Source organism: Dermochelys coriacea, chromosome 1, assembly GCF_009764565.3.
Source record: "Dermochelys coriacea isolate rDerCor1 chromosome 1, rDerCor1.pri.v4, whole genome shotgun sequence".
Taxonomy (NCBI): domain Eukaryota; kingdom Metazoa; phylum Chordata; order Testudines; family Dermochelyidae; genus Dermochelys; species Dermochelys coriacea.
This window is the reverse complement of record NC_050068.2, coordinates 149,221,213-149,241,577: the sequence shown is the minus strand read 5'-3', so window position 1 is coordinate 149,241,577 and position 20,365 is coordinate 149,221,213. Positions and strand designations below refer to the sequence as shown.

Below are 20,365 nucleotides of genomic sequence, written 5' to 3'. Positions count from 1 at the left end.
GTTCTAGTGGTGAGCAGGATTTTACTAACATTTTTACTAACTGTTGAAAATACAATTAAGTCTATACAAGTGACAACCCTGATCGGACAACATCCTGTTTGAAGAGACCACTCCAAAATATGCTCCATCACAGCAAGCAAGATCGAGTTTCACACTAAGGCCCCTCCAGCAGCACAAAGCAGCTTTAAAGCTTTACTAAGCAGACAGCTGAGGGATCTCTCTAACTTCACACCGTTCCCTTTGCCCTTCCCCAGTGTAAGGGCTGTGTCAGGTGTGGGAAACGTGTATAGTGGAGTTGCAGTGTGTCTAGACAGTATGTCATCTATGTGGCTGTTATAAGCTGAATAATTTACAGCTTCACAGAAGGCTGACCTGATCCATAGCAGCCTTGAGGAATGGCAGAGCACAAAGATGGTGGAAAGCTTTGTCAAGGAGAGCTCTGTTGCATCAGAGAGTCAGGGCCTTTGAATAAAACTCTACTCCACCTTTATTTGAAGACCAATTTGCATAGGTTCTGTGGGTGGTTGCTTAAGAACATAAAAATGGCCATACTGTGTCAGACCAAAGGTCCATCGAGCCCAGTATCCTGTCTACCGACAGTGGCCAATGCCAGGACAGTACAGCAGGTCCAATTAAATATATGCGTTGCTGTATTTGGCCAGTCATTCAATAAAATATTTTTATAAATGATATTATTAGATTTAAATTCTAAAGCATTTTGTTGATAAAAATTCTTTTTTATCTTCTCTTTACCTTCTGGTATTTGTGTGGCAAATCTGTTAATTAGTGGTAAGTTTGTCTAATTGAATCCCAATGGAAAAATTAGTCACCCTGTTAAAATTATATTTAATTCATTTTGAGTTTGTCATCTGCATATTGGTGTACAGTAACTGTATTGAACTGTAAGATCTGAAACTTTTCTGGCGGTGAGACTTCCTTTTGTGAGCTACTTCAGCCATCAACTATTGCAATAAACTTCTAAAGCTGCTTACATTTCTCACAAAGTATGTGATAAAAGTCAAAGCCAACATGTTTCAAGTGCATCTCTCAGCCTATCTTCCTAAAATCTTGGTAGCTGTATTTGCCTTAACATTCAAAGGCCTAACATTCTGTGAAAAATTTAAAAACAAAACTGACATATTTGGAGGAAGCCATTAAAGGTTTACAAACTTACCTATAGCACAGCTCACGTTCCATTATCTGGTTGTATTTTAGCACTAATATCACACTTGCTTTAATAATTTTACACTGTGCTGCTATGAGTCTGCCAAGAGTATAATCCTTAATAATGGTAGTCAGTGATCCAGCAACAGCCAATTATTGTACTGATTTCTCCTCTGCTCCACCTAGGAGGGCAACCTGTTTGCCAAGTAAAGAAAAGACCTGGAAACTCTCTTGTATTTTCTCTATACAATGATTTCTTACAAGATCAGAAATATAGGAGAAGTTCCAATATCTATTTTTAGCGAAGAATCCAAAATTCTAAGGCATGTCATGTTAAATATACCTTTAGGGATAGTTTGGGCGTGCATATGCTTACATGAAAATAAAGATGTACTACTTTTTCTCTAACAAAAAAAAAGAGAATATTAAAATGAGCCCATTTAAATAGAAGATAAATTACATTATACTTTTACCATTTCCCAGGTTATGAACATTTCCTACTTCTGAAACACAAATCTTTGATGATAAACTGCTATGTGCATTCCGTGAATGTATTATTATGTTAATCATTGAGATTTTATTTATAATTAATCAGTGAATGGATACCTGTCTTACATTTTTAATTGCCAGAGAAGTCTATTCCGATGTGTTGGGTGTAATTTAGATTGTAAGAACCAGCAATGAGGTGGACAGTGAAAATCAGTGTGCCTTAGACTGGAACATTATAGTACAAATATAAGTGAAAACAATCAGTCAGCGTTATTCTGACTGATTATTCACCTCTTCACTGTTGACTTTGATCTAGAACCCTCACAATTTCTTGAAAATGTGTGTGTTAATGTTTAGTGAAATCTCTGTTTATGAGAGGGAATGTTTTCTAGTTTACATTTTTAATGTGTTTTTACAGACACAAAATATTGAAACATTAAATAATTCCTATTTTTTTTCTAATTCATAACACTTAAAAATGGGTCTCCCTTTAGAAAATGTTTGACTAACTGCAACATTTTCCAGATTTTCCTCTGTTCAACTGCCAATCACAATTTTCTTGCATTTAGTACTCAATATTTCTCTCCTCTAGTTCTTCTTTATTTAGAGCTAATTATTGGAAGTACATTTTTGCTTTGCCTGAGCATTTGTACACTTAAAGGATGAAATCCTGGCCCCAATGGCCAACCTCTCATTGACTTCAGCAGGTCCAGATTTTCATCCTGGCCAAGATGAAATCAAACCATTTTCTTAGTCATATGTTCTTTTCTTTGACATTCATTCATGATGTGCAAAAACCATAAAGAGAGAATTGTCTACACTGATGGCTGAATTTCAGAACGTTTGCAGGTTCACTTAATATGAGCACCCACAAGTTTGTAAGCTTACCCAAACCTTATCTTAATCTTCTTTTACCAAATCTGGGCTAGGCTTTAACAGTAAATATTTAATGAGAAGAATTATCCTTCTCTATGGTGATCTTCTAATATATTGAACTACTTAATTTAGTATGAAGACTTGCATTTCCCATAGTCCTTTCTCAATTCAAGCACTGTTTATGAGAGGAGAGGGGGAAGCATTCAAGGAATACTGTACACTCACTTTCCCTTTTAGGGAAAATAAAATAGAAAAAGGAAGGAATTATAAATAGAAAATAGTTTCTATTGATGAATATATCTGAAATGATAAAGTCAATTTGACTTTTTCTAAATTTCTAAATTATTCATCAGTCTATGATCCTTTACACGTCATTTTTCCTACACTGCCTTCTCCACAATTTGCCATTGAAACCTACTATAACAGTGACGCTGTTTTAATTTCTTATATACAAGCCTAATATTTGGGGGCAGACTCTCTGTTTCTTCTGTTGTGGTGGGTAGAGACTCAATCTGGTATAGAGCTGAAACTTATGATATCTGTTGTTAAGATCCAAGTGCAATGATCAAGATGAAACACCTGAAAATTAGTAATCCAGAAAAACTAAAATAGCGTGGGACAATTTCATTGAGCATACATGTACATACATGTAATTAAGAGTGTGGGGTAGAGATGTTATAGTTGGCCATTCCATTATGCACCCATATTTTCAGTCTAATTATAATTTTTTTCAGATATTTTCCTTTTTTTAATTTTTTGGTGTTGGTCCAAGAGTCATGGTTTCTAAAAAATCTGAACATAATCGGAACAGCATAGAGATGGGCCCCATATAAAATTTAGGTCTGTATTTCTAGCAGGATGAGTGGAAAGTAAATGAATCGAGGGAGATAAAGATATAGTGGGGGTGTGGCAAGGAAGTACATTGTGAGTAGATGATGGGAGATGGGAGTTGTGGGGGAAAGTAAAAAATAAGGATAGTGGTGGAGGAAAAGAGGAAGCAAATTCCCAGGCTTAAGCACTGATTTTTCTATCTCTGTAAAATGGAGCTATATAAGTATTGTTGTCTTCCATTTGTGGGAAGGATGGTTGAAAAAGCAATGGCCAACAATGATAGCAGTATTTGCAGACTTGTGATTTCCTTTACTCTGACTTGCCTGGTTTTAGACCTTCGTATGGCACTGAACTTTTGCTAATGGTGTTGGTCTATGAAGTCCTCCTAGCTGTGGACAAGGACAAAAGCCCTAATTGTTTTTGGTCCAGTTTATCTCAGAGTGTGCCTTTATTCTCATTCTATGAAACCACTGTTACAATCAGTGGAAGCACACAATCTAGGGATCCCTATAGGAGAGAGGGAGTTAAGGGCAGGGCAATATCTGATGGTCACTTGACTCTGGAATATGCCAGAGACCTGATTTGTTAACCTTCTGGACATGCTTTTGGCATTTGAGATAGGGAGGGAAGCAAGGCTAGGCTGGAAGGAGGTAACGTGTTGTTTCCTGTAAACTGGAGTTATGGAGTGAAAATAAATTCTATTTGTGTAGATGGTGAGCAGTGTTTCAGCATATTGGTTGATTGCTGCATTTTAAAATTGGAAGGGGTTCTCAGAGCATAGAGTAGGTGCTGCTGAGGTATGTTTAATCCATGTGCTTTGTACTACATCACTTGACTTGTTTTTGCAGGGGAGAGGAAGCGAAGTAGCAGGAAGGAGGCATGGATCTTAGTTGGATAATCATACTCTGTCTTTGCCCACATGCAGAGAGCAGGGCAGGATAACTCAGTCAGAAAGACCCAGAAATTTCCAGAACAGAGTATGGTAGTTACCAAACATGCTCAGTAGTTGTTCTGAACTTGTTCACTAGAATAATTGTAGAAAACCAACCCAAAGTATGTGAACACAATTAAATGATTTTTTTTCATCTTTCCAGTTCCTGCAAAAACATCCTTGCCAGAAACACCTTTTATTCTTGGCTCAAAGATATGTACAAAGAGCAAATTATTTGACATTGGAATGCATCAGATGACATTTCTTTTCTCATACTGTTTTATTGTTGGTTTTTTTTCCAAAATAAAGTGGAAAGAGCAGAGAAGGCCTCATGCCACATGTCAAAATGTCAATGATGGTTCTGCAGTCCTTGGCAGTACCTCAAAGCTGGAATTTAGCTAGGCCAAACAATAGGGGCTACCAATAATTACAGGGATATTTCACCAGGCTTGTGTGCGAGGGGGGTGAATTTTTGTTCAAAGTAATATTGCATATCTTTTATAAAGGAAAGTTGAATGGGGGAAAGGATCTAATTTTTTTTAAAGCCTAGGATTGGTTTTAATTTCAGAAGAAAGTATTGTAAATTATTCACCTTCCAGCTCAGTGGTTGAGTCCTGTGATAGCAGTCATGGGGTTAAGATTGGTTTTAGAAGATGGAATTTGTGAGGAAATTTCAGTAGCACAGGGAATAGAAAAAAGAAAGCAATCATAAAAAGAAAAGGAGAACTTATGGCACCTTAAAGACTAACAAATTTATTTGAGCATAAGCTTTCGTGAGCTACAGCTCACTTCATCGAATGCATCCGATGAAGTGAGCTGTAGCTCACGAAAGCTTATGCTCAAATAAATTTGTTAGTCTCTAAGGTGCCACAAGTACTTCTTTTCTTTTTGCAAATAACACGGCTGCTACTCTGAAACCTGTCAAAGCAATCATAAGTAATTGATTGTCATAGAAGAACTGTATTGCTCTGGGAGCTCAAACTTAGTTAACACTACAGTACCATCATTTTAGATGATAAAATAACTCCATAAGATAATTTATGCATGGTCCCTTTCCAATTTTGTCCACATACATTTACTTAGTGCTCCTATTCTTCCTGCTATATTAAAATTAGGAGTGCAGGGAATGGCAAGATAACTGTTCTCAGCTAGGATGCATACTAATTCCCATTCATCTCCTAAAGTCTGAATTTTCTATCTTTCAGAATTTTTATTCTTTATTGAAATTATTATTTATTAGGTGTTGTATTTTTGTAAAACAATGTCATTGTGTCACAATTACTAATGTAGAAATGTTTATATTAAAGCCTCAGGAATTAGAAGGGATGTTTTTCTCCTGTATTGCTTTTGTTCTTGCAGGAGGCTGTGCTGAGAAGGTGTAGACCATTCTTAAATCACCAAATATGCCAGGTATATATAACCCCTGGAGCCGAGATTACACTTAAGGTTGCTGAAGTGTTTTAATACCCCCTCTTTCCCGTTTTCAATTGCTCAAAACTCTTTCTAACCCTCTTCACCACTATGATTTTGAGTAGGAGGCCAAGTCACCAAGAAGGAATGGTGTGGCCATTGCACAGATGGGAGTGAATTGCATCATTCTAAGATCCCTGAGGCAAAATCCAGGGAAGTCCCATGGGCCTCAAACAACTGAGCCCTGAATGCTGTAGGGATTTGTGCCCCATTTAGAGTTTCTCATGTGGGCATTACAAGGCTCTATAGGTTCCTAGGCAACATGCACCTTAAATAAAGCAGGACTCCTGAACCTGTCGTGTACTCAAAACTTTCATAACATCAGAGATTCTGAACCCAATGCAAGATGAAAAGTTGCTTCATTGAGTATGAAATAGGTTCTCATAGTGAATGTTTTATTCAATATGCACATTGGATCTAAATCTACAGTGCTGTGTCCTTCTGTAGTCATTTTCATCTATGCAGAGTGGGTATAAAACATCACCTGGGTAGGTGAGCGGAGAATTTTGATTTGGTAGTGTTTCGTACTTACGTGCAGAGTGCCTCACACCTTGTGTAGTGGAGAATTGGGTTATTGGACTGGAGTTATATAAGAAAGGAGTTCTGTTGGTCTCTAGCCAAATTCTTCCATATTATGGATTGATAAAACACAAATTCCTTTAAAAAGTTAGACAGTCAAAATCAGAAAACGTAGAGTTAGGATTTCACATGTCACATTAACTCTCCTCCTTTCTGCGTGCATTATGTTAGTCTTCAGTGACATGGTCACAAACTATTTCTCAGGCAGTATAATAGATCATAAGTCTGTCTGCAGGCTTGCAAGTAGCATCTTGTTAGTTGCTTGGTTAACGAAGGTGGGCATCACAGGAGTTAGCTGTAAGTGACAAGAACTGTGCAAACCCTGTAGAGTTCACTCTCCAATGGGGTTTGCAGACTGAATTCTATTGTTTTGACTCACATAAATAGAAGTGAAACAAGCTCTCTGAATGTTCCTAGAAGTTCATGTTTCAGTTGCAGTCTCCTCTTTGTTCAGGAGTCCATCATTAATCCTTAGACATTCATTCAATGCCATCAACTCCTGAGCCTCACCTAAAACATCCACGTTAATAAGGGGTGCACTTGTAGACTTCTGGGGCTGGTTAAGAGAGACTGGTACCTAGAGGGAGAAAGGAAACATGAATTTTGAAGCTACACAAACATTTTTCTCCTATTATATCACACCTCAATCCCAGAGTTAGTGAATGGGGCTATTAATTTTATTTTGTAAGTTCATGTGGGATGGGAGGTGGGCTTCCTTTAACTGAAAATACTGCCTAACGTATGGGGAGTGGGCAGGGAAATATTGAAAGGTAGCATACTATGTTGTCATAAAATGAAATACACTTCATTTATATTAAAAAGAAAATGAGTACTTGTGGCACCTTAGAGACTAACAAATTTCTTAGTCTCTAAGGTGCCAAAAGTACTCCTTTTCTTTTTGCGAATACAGACTAACATGGCTGCTACTCTGAAACCTTTATTTATATTGTGCCTCAAAAGAAATATCATTAGTAACAAAAATTTTATTTCTCTTTCTCTTCATTTTTATTGGTGGTACACACAATCTCTTTGGTTTGTGATATTTTTCAAATGGAAATATTCAGTGTGGCTAGAAAGCTTTTGCAATGCAAAGGAAAATATGCTATACCAGAGTACAGCAGATGCCTTTAAAGAATCTGCTGTTGTCTGGCCTGATTTTCAAAGGTTCTGAGAGTCCACAGCTCCCACTGACTTCATAGAATCATAGAAGATTATGGCTGGAAGAGACCTCAGGAGGTCATCTAGTCCAACCCCCTGCTCAAAGCAGGATCAGCCCCAACTAAATCATCCCAGCCACGGCTTTGTCAAGCCAGGCCTTAAAAACCTCTAGGGACGGAGATTCTACCACCTCCCTAGGTAACCCATTCCAGTGCTTCACCACCCTCCTAGTGAAATAGTGTATAGTGTTTCCGAATATCCAACCTTGACCTCCTCCACTGCAACTTGAGACCATTGCTCCTTGTTCTGTCATCTGTTACCACTGGGAACAGCCTTGCTCCATCTTCTTTGGAACTTCTGTTCAGATAGTTGAAGACTGCTATCAAATCCCCCCCAACCCACTTTTCTGTTCTGCAGACTAAATAAGCCCAGTTGCCTCTCCTTGTAAGTCATGTGCCCCAGCCCCCTAATCATTTCTGTTGCCCTCCACTGGACTCTCTCCAATTTGTCCACATCTTTTCTGTAGTGAGGGGCCCAAATCTGAATGCAATACTCCAGATGTGGCCTCACCAGTGCCAAATTGAGGGAAATAATCACTTCCCTGGATCTGCTGGCAATGCTTCTACTAATGCATCCCATTATGCAGTTAGCCTTCTTGGCAACAAGGCCACACTGTTGACTTATATCCAGCTTCTTGTCCACTGTAATCCCCAGATCCTTTTCTGGAAAACTGCTTATTAGCCAGTCAGTCCCCAACCTGTAGCAGTGCATGGGATTCTTCCATCCTAAGTGCAGGACTCTGCACTTGTCCTTCTTGAATCTCATCAGATTTCTTTTGGACCAACCCTCCAATTTGTCTAGGTCACTCTGGACCCTATCCCTACCCTCCAGTGTATCTACCTCTCCCCATCCCCCCGCTTAGTGTCATCCACAAACTTACTGAGGGTGCAATCCATCCCATCATCCAGATCATTAATGAAGATGTTGAACAAAACTGGCCCCAAGGCCGATCACTGGGGCACTCCGCTTGATATCGGCTGCCAACTAGACATCAAGCTGTTGATCACTACCCATTGAGCCTGACGATCTAGCCACCTTTCTATCCATCTTATAGTCTATTCATTCAATCCATACTTCTTTAAATTGCTGGCAAGAATACTGTTGGAGATGATATCAAAAGCTTTGCTAAAGTCAAGGTATATCATGTCCACTGCTTTCCCATATCCACAGAATCAGTTTTTTCATCATAGAGGGCAATCAGGTTGGTCAGGCATGACTTACCCTTGGTGAATCTATGTTGACTTCAGTGGAATCTCTATATGCTCAGAACTTCTGAAAAAAATCAGGCCATGAATGTTAAGATTTACATTTTGGAAAATTACTACTAACTTGTATTTCATTAAAATCTGGTGTTCCCAATCAGGAAATAGGCTCCCATTGTGTTTGGTCCTGTACAGACAATGCAGTGGATACCACTGCTATCCTAAGGAACTCATATAATGTAAGGCCTTAAGTAACACTATACCAGTCTATATTTGAGAATGCCTGCTCCCTAACCTCTCATTTTCAAAACTGAGATTGATGTGTCAGCCTATTGAGTATCATATAGTATATACTCAAGAGAATGAGGGTCTGGGATGATCACCCGAGGACTACTTACTGTGACGTTGTCTCCCACTTTCCGTGAAACAAAGCTTTAAAACAGCATCTGAGTTATGCTTAATGTTTTCAGTTCTCTTTTTAGTTTGTGTTTGTGGGATTATTTATAATTTTTTGGTGGTATATCAGTAGGATTTTTATATGCTGTTTCCAGAATTAATTCAGGTTACTAGACCTTTCTGTCTTGTATGATTTGCTTTGTTAGACTCATTGTGAAGGCTCAAAGGCGTCTTCTAAACCTAAAGAACCAATTTCTTTTCACTTCTCTAAGGATGGATTTGATTTCAATGTCTATGTAGCTTGATTGAGGTGCTGATAGAGAACATTAGGAATTAAAAAGAAAATTACATTTTCCGTGTCTGTTCGTGAGCTCATGCGGGGGAGAGGGGGAGGAATGAGGGGCTTGTTGTAAGTGTAGATCCTGATGATGGGAAATGAGATTGTTGTCTAGGGTGTTTAGTCTGAAAAAAGAACAATGGTAAAAAGGATGATGCATGGTTATTTCTTCTTTTTCGTTATTGAATTTGTATTAAGGAGATGTGACAGTGTTCTCAGCAGCGCTTGCAATATTGCACTGCAGTGAAAGTGAAATCAATGTTCACTATCAAAACAACAATATATATTTCTTAATCTTCTTTTCTGTGTGTTATAGATATGTAGTCACTAGAGCTAGTTCTAAGTAGGGATATATGAAATAAAAAAAATCTCTGATCAATGCACAGAAAACATACCAACAGTGAAGAGTCATAAATATATTTTAAGTACTAATCTCAGACACACCCCTGAAACGCTCACCAAATTCAGTTATCAAGAAACACCCCTGGGCACTCAAAACAAACGAGAGAGAGAGAGAGAGAGAGAGAGGAGTGCAATTCTCAGTACTAGAAACATTTTTATTTTTTAATATTGCCCCTTTCACTACATTTTTATGACTCAAAGTATTGGGGCGACAGACAGTGTTCCACCCAAAACACTAAGATTTCAGTAATCCTGTAAAATACCCTGCTGCACAAAAAAAGAATTAAATGACATTTTTAGGAGGCGTCTGAGTTCTGTTCCTCCACTTGGCAACCAATAGCTGTTGCTTGTCTCTGTTAGCCCATAGAGGTCCTGATCCAAAGCTCATTATAGTCAATGAAAATTCATGTCACCAAGGATCTTAGTTCTGAGCCATACATGAGGCTTTTCAAAGACAATTGACTACTGTGTAGTTTTTGTTATTACTTCCTTTACAGTCATTTAGACATCCTTCCTCTTCAGTTATATTATTATAGGTTTCAGAGTAGCAGCCGTGTTAGTCTGTATCTGCAAAAAGAAAAGGAGGATTTGTGGCATCTTAGAGACTAACACATTCATTTAAGCATAAGCTTTCTTGAGCTACAGCATCCAATGCATCCGATGAAGTGAGCTGTAGCTCATTATAGCTATCTTATAACTTCAGCTAAGTGTTGAGGTTATAACATAATTTCTCATCTCAGACCAATTCAGACCACTATCCCAATGCTGGAAAAATTCTGTTGGGTCTGTTTTTAATAATCTCATATTGGAGGAGATTAGCTCAAGAACTGTCTGAGGTTAATCAGACAAGCTATTTTTGAGTTAGTCGTATTAGAGGAATTTTTCTTAATTTTTTTTGCTCTTTCATAACCTGAAAAATGGCTTTATCTAAGGGCCAAGTTATTTTTACACTTATTTCCCTCTTCCACCCCAAAAAACTTTTTTAACTATTAGAAATCCTTGGACCTGATTGCTGGGTCTGACAGAGGCCTGACCCGAATTTACCTCTCCCTCCCATCATTAGCTTGCCCCAGGAACTCCACCTATGCCTGCTGCAGGGGCAATGACTATGGTACATCAGCAGAATCCCCAGCTACTCTTCAGAAAAGGGGATGAAAGCAAGGGGACAGGATTTGATCCCTTGGTCTTTAATTACATATTTAATTGTTTTTGTACCAGCATTCTAAACTTCTGTTTACCTCTCTTCATTCTGAGAGCTGACCATATATTCCTGCCTTTGTTTCCTATCTTTTAACCAGTTACTGATCTGTGAAAGGACCTTCCCTCTTATCCCATGACTGCTTAATTGCATAAGAACCTTTGGCAAGGGATCATGCCAAAGGCTTTCTGAGAGTCAAAGTGCACTATTTCAACTGAATCACTCTTGTCCACATGTTTGTTGACACTCTCCAAGAATTCTAATAGATTTGTCAGGCATTATTTCCCTTTACAAAAGCTCTGTTGACTCTTTCCCCAACAAAATATAGTGTTCATCTGTGTCTGATTATCCTGTTCTTTACTATTGTTTCAAGCTACTTACCTGGTACTAAAGTTAGGTTTACTGACCTGTGATTGTCAGGCTTGACTCTGGAGACACTTTTTTTTTTTAAAGGTGTTACATTAGCTATCCTCTAGTCATCTGGTAGAGGCTGATTTAAGTGATAGATTACTAACCACACTTAGTAGTTCTTCAATTTCATATTTGAGTTCCTTCAGAACTCTTGGATGAATAGCATCTGGTCCAGGTGAATTATTATTTAGTTTATCTATTTGTTCCAAAACGTCCTGTACTGACTCCTCCGTTTGGGATGGTTCTTCAGATTTGTCACCTAAACCCTTTAACCACTTTTTACTCTGCTAGTCAGCCATAGTGGCTTTTTTTTTGCTTCTCTTATTTTTTTATTTTTGGAGGGGGGGGGGATGGAGGAGGGAAAGGGGGCTATACATACAGTTTGAGCCTCCATGATGGCATTTTTAAAACGTTTTCATGTAGCTTGCTGGCATTTCACTCTTTTGACTTTTTGTTTTAATTTCCATTTAATTAGACTTCTCATTTTTGTGTAGTTCCCCTTTTTGAAGTTAAATGCTACTGTGATGGGATTCTTTGGTATCCCTCTCCCCCCCAAGGATATTAAATGTAGTTACATTCTGTTTGCTGTTACCGAGGAGTTCAGCTATATTAATTTATGTGAAGCACAGGATCTGACTTAAGAATAAATCAAGAATTACCTCTCCTGTTGTGGGTTCCAGAACTAGTCATTAATGGTGTCTAGAAATTCTTTCTGAATACTGTATCTTACTCTTTAAAGATCCATTTCTTTCTCTTCAAAAGAAGAGAAGAAAATTGGAAAAACATAGCTTAAACTTACTGTTTACATATATTTAACTTGGCTACTTTCAAAATAATGTACAAGACCAGAGCTCCTAGAAAGGAAGATCTAGAAAACAGAGCAATTCGATTTTAATTTACTTGGTTTGTTTAGTCTAAGCAGAGAAGCATTCTTTGGGGCTAAATTTTATAAAGAGTGATTAATATAAATGGAGTCTAATGAGACTCAGTGTAATTGAGAGTCTGGAAACTTACTGACTTGTAGTGTTAGCCACAGACTTCCACTAAGTAATTATTTGTAAAAACTTTTGTCCATATATAATAAAACATTTTCAGTTTCACTGAGAAATGTTGGGAAGATCCTCTCTCTTAACCTTCTTGCCTGACCTCTGCCTATGTGCTTAAAATATATGTTGTGGGCTTTGAAGGCTGAGTAAGAAGCTTTTGTTTGCCTCTTACTTTTCTAAATACCAGAGCCCTAAAAGAACTGAGATATACTACAAGTGTTGTATATAGTAGCTAAGTGTACTGTGTTGTATATAGAAAAGGAGTACTTGTGGCACCTTAGAGACTAACAAATTTATTTGAGCATAAGCTTTCACAGCTCATAGCTCACGAAAGCTTATGCTCAAATAAATTTGTTAGTCTCTAAGGTGCCACAAGTACTCTTTTTCTTTTTGCGAATACAGACTAACACGGCTGCTACTCTGAAACCTGTGTTGTATATAGTAGCTCAGTGTACTGTGTATCTCTAGGTGGTGTTGCTGGAAATAGTGCAGTAATCTCACTGTTACATGGAACTTGCAAAATGAACTCCGAGTTACATGCTACATGTGCTTCCATTGTCTTCTTTGACCACACATTACCTATTTTAACTCTTGCTGCTTTGAGCAGCTCCATTTTCTACAGGTGGACACAGTATGAATCTATAACTCATGGGCTTTGACACTTATTTCCCCTGCATGTTGTACATTCTTTTTTATGGGATCATGAATATACCTTATTATTCCTGTTCTCTGGTTCTTTATCACATGTTTTGTGTGTTTTTGAAAATCTGTATTCAAGATGACAACCCCATCCTGTGAGTCATCCACCTAAGACCACTCACCTTTTCCTGTCCATTTTCTGAACAAAAGAAGAGAATTGTAGACTTCCCCCCAAAAGCTATCAATACAAACATTATAGGGGATTTATTCTGTTTAATTATAACCTTGAATTTTTACGATTCTCTGCTTTTTTATATATATTGCAAAGCACCCACACAATCTGCCTCTCTAAGCTCATTGAGAGTCTGGCTGTTAGTCACCTGAAAAGTGACCAGCCGTCAGCAAAAAAAAGTCACACTGATAATCACACCGATACTGCCCCTGTAACACAGTGTTCATTTTCATACTGTGTATAGCAATTTTCACAGATTCAAATCCTCCAAAGATAAAACAGTTTAAACCAATTGTTTTTTTAATTGTTTTTGAAATTGCAGAAATACGAAGTTTTCCACAACGGATATAGTCCCATAACTTTTCACACTGCTTTGATTGGAACATTTTGAATGAGCAGGTTGTTAATTCAAAACAAGTTTGTTAATAAATAATAAAGGTGTTGATAGAAGATACTGTAATCTTGAGCTCATTTCAACAACTCCCAGATCATTGTTACAATGGAGTGTCAAATACAATGGAATGTCATTAATGTACACTGTTGGGTCTCATGAGGAAATTAGTTGATTGGGGTTTTCACATAGCTAGCTATTTATCTATCACCTGCATCACCATGTTGACTGTCACATAAGTTAAGGATAGGCTGCAACCTTTAAATCAGTCCTGAATGAAGAAATGCAGTTTTACACTGCCCCTTATGGACAGACCAGAGAATGAAGTGTGGCTCCAATCACAATTCCTTCCCTGCTCCCCTCCGCCCTGCCCGGCCCACTCTCCATCATGTGTCCATCCAGCTACTCTGGCTAGTTAGTCAGGAGTCTGAAGCAGTGTTCCTCCCTCCCCCATGAGGAGACAGTTCAAAAAAATGGGAACATTTTCCCCTCAATGTCCCCTTTTTTGTTAGAAAATTGATACATTTAAAATCTTGTTGCCCGCTCTACTTCCGATCCTCTTTTCTACCTACTTGCTTACAGTGGTGATTAGCCACTACCTTCCTTCCTGAAATCAGATTCACAATCTGAGGGAGCTGAGCAGAGGAATAACAGGGGCCTCCTTTCTCCTTGTTCCCCCAGCACAGCCAAATAAGATGTGACAAAGTAACCTTTGTGTGTTTGGAGTGCTTAAGAGTGCTTAGACATGGGAGTAAAGAGGTTTATGCCCTGTGTAGCCTGCGCACAACTGTTCTCCATGCCTTCACAGTTTTAAAGGTCTCTGAATCTGACACCAGCAGGGCTAGACTCCATGAAATGGCAGGAGAGTTGGCCCCTGCATTTTGGATAGAATATATGCTGCATCCTTTCCCACGGTGTAATTGGCTGAACTCTAAGGCAGTCCTTATGATAAAGAATGTTTTCTATCAGCTTCACACACATGTCGTATCCAGCAAAAGTAAGTTCTCCATCACAAATAATTGGCTGACATCCAATTATATGCTGCAGTATTCATCAGAAAAATAAATCTATCAAGTTAGTTTGATTAAAATTATTAAACTGCAAACTTTGCAGTGTAATTATACATGGTTACAACTATCAGTGTTCATAAATAGAAAATTAAAAAGTTACTACACTTTTTAACGTGCCCCATGCCTTAGATTTTGGAATAATCTACATGTGAATCATTTTTTTAATGAATAATAAATTGGAGTTTACAAAGCCAGAAGGCATCATCTAGTCTCATCTCCTGCACAACACCATAGAACTTCCCTGAATTAATTCCTGATTGAACTAGAGCGTATCTTTTAGAAAAAGCATCCAACCTTAATTTAAAAATTGCCAGTGATGGAGAATTCACCAGACTCCTTAGTAAATTGTTCCTTTGGTTAATTACCCTCATAGCTTATAGATTTCACACTCAAGAAATGTATTTTCTAGAAGGATCAAGAAAAAAATGTAAGAACTATCAAATCTCAGTCATGTTATTTTAAAAATTGAAACTAATCAACAGATTTAGTTAATTCTAAGTAAACACCATCTATACTCATAGAACAAGTGGTGTAAATTTGGGAAGGATATGTTATGTCAATCATTCCTAACAAAGAGGTTTACTCCTTGATCTCAAGGCAAATCATCATACTTGTGGACCCCCTGTGGTGCCTCCCTACTCATGTAAACAGGAAAGATCACTAAAATTTACATTAAAAATCAATTCATCAGAATTAAAAAAAATCTTAAGGTGAGTCTTCCAGATAACTTGCTTGACAAAATGAGGGTACCATAATCAATAACTTCATGAATTTTCTTTCACTGACTAAATTTGGTAACCTTTTCCATATTATGTAGGGTCGATTCTCAATATGATTCTAAATCTCTAGGGAAGTGTCCTTTAGATGCTGTAGAATAGGCTTCATTTCTACACACATCTTTTGTTGTGCTGTAGTTAATGTATGTTAGACCATCTTTATCAGTATCCTTTCAGAGATAGGCAGTGCATGCTGATAACATGATTTCATCAATGTCAACTTGACTCCTTGGTGAACAGAGAAGTAGATAGTATGGTTCATTCATTTGATATTCTGGAAGCAACTATACCGGAACAGCTGGTAGTGACAAGCCTTGCAATTTATGATAAGTTTTTGCCAAGTGTTAAGTTTTTGCTACCATGTTACAGAATTGAGTGAAAGAAGGTTTTATAACTTCATGATCAGATAGGAGGTATCATTTACAGTGTTCAGAAAATAGAATTATTAAATTTAATAAATATAAATTTGTCAAAGTATTACTAAGCAAGTCTTAGTAGGCCCCTGTAACCCATGCTTGCTTGGTGTGATGCTCTGTCCATCTCTAGTGGCACCTAGACCATCTAGAGGTTCTTAAGTCTGCCTCTTAAGTCTTAGAGGTTCTAAGAGACGTGGCTTCTAGCTTAAGCAGTAGCAGCTCATGCATTTAGCTCTAAAGGTCCAGGTTCAATCCCGCCCGCCAACGACCGGGGTCTGTCAGTGTTACATGACTATATGCATCTGATGACAAAACATAGGTGTTAGAGGGACGCTGTCAATGCGGTGGGTAAACTCGCAGTTAGATACCTAAATATCTGCATGCATACATAAGCAAACATGCTTGTACTGGAAGTTAGAGACTGCAACTTTAACAACAATTTAACCAAATGGCTACCCAGAATCAAACTCTGTCTCAATCCTCAATGTGTGAAATTCACTCCTGTGTAAAGGGCTAGCACAAGTCTTGCTTAAACACTTAGGACATCAGACTCGTGGACATATCCTTTGAGTCCCTTGCAACTGGGCTATTTGGCTTCCTGACCTGACAATCAGCCAGCCAGCCTTTTTTTTTTTTTTTCTATGTGGAAAATCTGACCTACGAGCATCTTCAGATCTGTATTTGCTCAATTTGCAACCTTCTCCTTCCCACAACACCTAATCCATTGGCACAGTTTAGCTGCTTCACTTCCCAAATTGTTCACTTTTAGGTTAGAGAAGATATAGCCAGCTGGTTGCCTGAAACAGCAAACATGATCTCCTTGGAGGAGGCAATCTGCCTTACCAAAGTATGATTAATATTTGATGATAATGTTTTACATGTTTGCAGTTTCATGCTTCCAGGAAATTCTAATCTGTTTCCTTGATGAAGTTTCTTCTTCCATTGGAAGCACACATTGGTTTCTTATAGAGAGGCAACTATGAGTTCTGGTCTGCTGGCACTGACTTACTTACGGAAATGAGCAATGAACTATTTGGTTATACAGAGAAGTTGCATGGACTTTGCAAGCAAATTTCTGCATAAGGAAACAAAATCTAAGTCATGTTTTGGATACAGAGAACTAACTTTCCCTTTAATTTGTCCAATTTAATTATTCTTTTTTAAAAAGTTCTTGGTATATTCAAGCATATTTTAAGTAATGCTGTATTTATGAAAGGAATGATTAATGTCCAAGCTGGCAAACATTTGTTTTTTGTTTTCATTTAGCAAATGAAATTGAATTATTTGTTTAAATTTGAAAGCACTCTAGATAACATTTATATAAGACAAAGATGTACTTAAATGAAACCGGAGCTAAATATGTACTGGTATACTAGCTTTCAATAAATACAGAAAATTGGAAGTTACTACAAGAGCAACAGCATTTGTTAAAATTTTGAAACTAGACATAGAAAGAATGTTGTTTTTTCATTAAAAACAGAACTAAACTAAAGGAATTGTCAAGTTCTTCTATAGCAGTTATTGTAACTAACAACTTGTCTACACAGGACAGATAATCCAGGTTAAGATATGGTGTGAATCTTAAATGAAGTTATTCCTGATTAACTCCCTTTGTAAGAGTTAATCAGAAATAACTATTCTGGAATAATTTACCATGTAGATAAACCCTAAGTAATGATCTACTCATTTTTTTCCTCTTTCTGATTACTTGTTTCAAATGTTACTGTTAGAGATGGAGAAGTATCATTGGGAGAAAAACACCCCTTACATTTGGAGAGATTTAGAACTGGTACCTAGCTCTGGATTTTAATTTTGCAGCTATTCCTAATTGTTATGGTACTGAGTCATATTGTTAGCAGTTATTACCCTTGAATATTTGATTACTTAGAAGATTGTCTGAAGTAATTAGTGAAAACAGAATCCTTGTCACTGTACAAATGCTGTTTCAAAGAAAAGGAAACGTATGAAACGGAGTGAAGGATTAATATGCAAATAAAAACCTTATGCAGGTTGTCACGCGGTACTCACTCACCCCTGGTGCAACTCCTCTTGGTTGTTCTGGGGATTAGCTCTCTTCCAGGTCCAACACCTCTCTTTGCAGTCTCTCCACCCATTGCCCTCTCTCACTCTGCGGACCCTCTTTCATTTCAGGAACTGCAGTTTCCTCCTCATGATTTAGCCCTTCAGCCAGGTCACTAGGTGGTTTCTCCATTGAGGGTATAGAGTCTCACTGGACCTACTGGCCAGGCAATGCCACTCCATCAGTGACTAGTAGGGTAACCTAGGGTCAGCTCACTACTCCAGGTTCTAGCCCAGGGGCTTTACAACACACAGCCAAGCTCTGCTCAATCCACAGCCTTGCTGTTCTCTCTCTGGAGGGCTGCTTCCTACACGCTTCCTGAAGGCTCTCTTCCCTACCCCCCCTTTTTCCTGGGTATACCCTTCCCTCTGGGTCAGATTCCCAGGGTCCTATTCTTGCCCTGCATTCCCTCTTTCCCTCTCTAATTCAGAGGATGGTTGTAGACTTCCTCACCACAGCCATTTCTATTGCCAGCTTCCTGGCTTTCTACTATCCCAGCCCACACCTGCTCACCTGAACTTCGTCCTCTAACCCGGGGTTGCAGCTCCAGTCTAAGCATCTCATGTGTGGCCTATCATACTAATTGTCCCTTTCCTCAGCTTTCTTAACCCTTTTAGGGCTGCTGTGGGGTGAATACCGCATCACACAGTTAGTTATTCAAAAACACATTGTGCAAATTACCAGCCTGTCTTTGAAAGACTGCAAATCATGTGCTGAATAATGCCTTCTATAAGCACTAATCTCCAAGACATTGGCTGTCTTTCTAAATAGGTAATTGTGTTTACTAGTTTCTTGGGTCACCTTGATAATAAAAATCCTTGGAGGGAGCTAGAAGGACTTATAGTTTCTGTTAAATGAAGGGGCAAGTTATTTGTGGCTCCTCTACATTTAAAACACTATAGCAGCAGAGCTGCACTGCTGTAGCACTTCAGTGTAGACACTGCCTACGCTGACAGGAGCAATTCTTCCATTGGCGCAGGTACTCCTCCTCCCCGTCAACCTAGTGTTGGCTACACGGGGACTTAGGTCAGCTTAACTATGCTGTTCAGGATTGTGGATTTTTCATGTTCCTGACTGACATAGTTAAGACAACCAATTTTCTAGAACAGACCAAGCTGCAGTTTTCATTAGATCTTCTTGGGGAGGGGGAGGACAGGCCAGAATGTATATCAGAAGCGATTGGGGAGGGTCTGTGCTAATGTCACTGTTGAATTTGAAAAAGGACATTGAAGCATCACACAGTATCTGAGGGGGGAGAAGGGTATGCGTCTCCAGATGACTGGGGAAGGAAAAGCCAAGTAGGGGACTTTTGGTTTGGTTTGTCCAGGAGAGTGGCTGTTTCTTTGGTTTAGTCTGAAATAACACTGGTAATAAACTGCTGTACCATTTCACAGTGGTGAAATAGTTCATACTTGCTCTATGTAAACGAGCCATTAGAAAATCTTACATAGTTCTTGTCATAAATCTAAAGGGAAGGGTAACAACCTTCCTGTATACAGTACTATAAAATCCTTCCTGGCCAGAGGCACAAAATCCTTTTTCCTGTAAAGGGTTAAGAGGCTCAGGTAACCTGAGCTCAGGTAACCTCAAAGTCTGGCACCTGACCAAAAGGACCAATGAGGGGACAAGATACTTTCAAATCTGGGGGGAGGAGGTTTTGGTCTGTCTGTTCTGTGTGCTTGCCGGACACAGATCAAGGAAGCAAGCAATCCAACTCCATTAGAATTAGTAAGTACTAGCAAGGAAATGCGTTAGCTTATTTTTGTTTTGGCTTGTGATTTTCTCTGTGCTGAGAGGAAGGTGTATTCCTTGTTTTCTTTTTGAAACTTTAAAGTTTGGCCCAGAGGGAAATCCTCTGTGTTTTTTAATCTGATTGCCCTGTAAGATTATCTTCCATTCTAATTTTACAGTGGTGCTTCTTTTACTTTTTTTTCTTTATAATAAAGTTCTGTTTCTTTTAGAATCTGATTGGGGTTTTTTTTAGGTGTCCTAAAAAACCCCCAAGGCTGGTCTGTGCTCATCTTGTTTATTCTCAATCCTCCCCAGAAAAGGGGGTGTGGGAGTTTGGAGGGATTTTAGTGGGGAGTAGGAACTCCAAATGGTCCTTTCCTTGAGTTTGTCTAAATCACCTGGTGGTGGCAACGTTACCTAATCCAAGCTACAAGGGAGAATTTGTGCCGTAACCTAAGGGAGTTTTTAACCTTAGCTGGT

At 38.5% G+C, this 20,365-nt stretch overlaps 1 protein-coding gene and 1 long non-coding RNA gene across 10 annotated transcripts in view; one reads left to right on the top strand and one right to left on the bottom strand.

The window, feature by feature from the left end:
• Positions 1-20,365, top strand: part of DMD (dystrophin) — a 1,935,994-nt gene that overhangs the window by 204,219 nt on the left and 1,711,410 nt on the right. The window lies entirely within an intron of this gene.
• On the bottom strand, positions 5,221-18,622 carry LOC119843221. Its single transcript, XR_005288898.2, has 3 exons — positions 18,107-18,622; positions 8,780-8,830; positions 5,221-6,917 (listed from the first exon to the last, which is right to left on the bottom strand). It is a non-coding gene; the product is annotated as an uncharacterized LOC119843221 (long non-coding RNA).